We start from the raw sequence: 384 nt of genomic DNA, 5'->3' as shown, positions 1-384 counted from the left end.
GGATGGAAAAAGATTTACCATGCAAACAGAAAAGAAAAACGAGCTGGAGTAACTATTCTTAAATCTGACAAAATAGACTTTAAACTAAAAACCATAAAAAGAGATAATGAGGGACACTACATTATGATAAAAGGACTGATGCATCAAGAAGACATAACAATCATAAATATGTACACACCCAATGTTGGAGCAGTCAGATTTATAAAACAAACTCTATTAGACCTAAAGAAGGAAATAGACACTAATACCATTATAGCAGGGGACCTGAACACCCCACTGTCAATACTGGACAGATCATCTAGGCAAAGGATCAGCAGAGAAATACAAGATCTTAACAATACTCTAGACCAATTGGAATTGGCAGATATCTACAGAACATTCCAT

The sequence above is a fragment of the Galeopterus variegatus genome, unplaced genomic scaffold (genome assembly GCF_000696425.1).
Source record: "Galeopterus variegatus unplaced genomic scaffold, G_variegatus-3.0.2 Scaffold8265, whole genome shotgun sequence".
Taxonomy (NCBI): Eukaryota; Metazoa; Chordata; class Mammalia; order Dermoptera; family Cynocephalidae; genus Galeopterus; species Galeopterus variegatus.
This window is presented reverse-complemented; position numbering follows the sequence as displayed.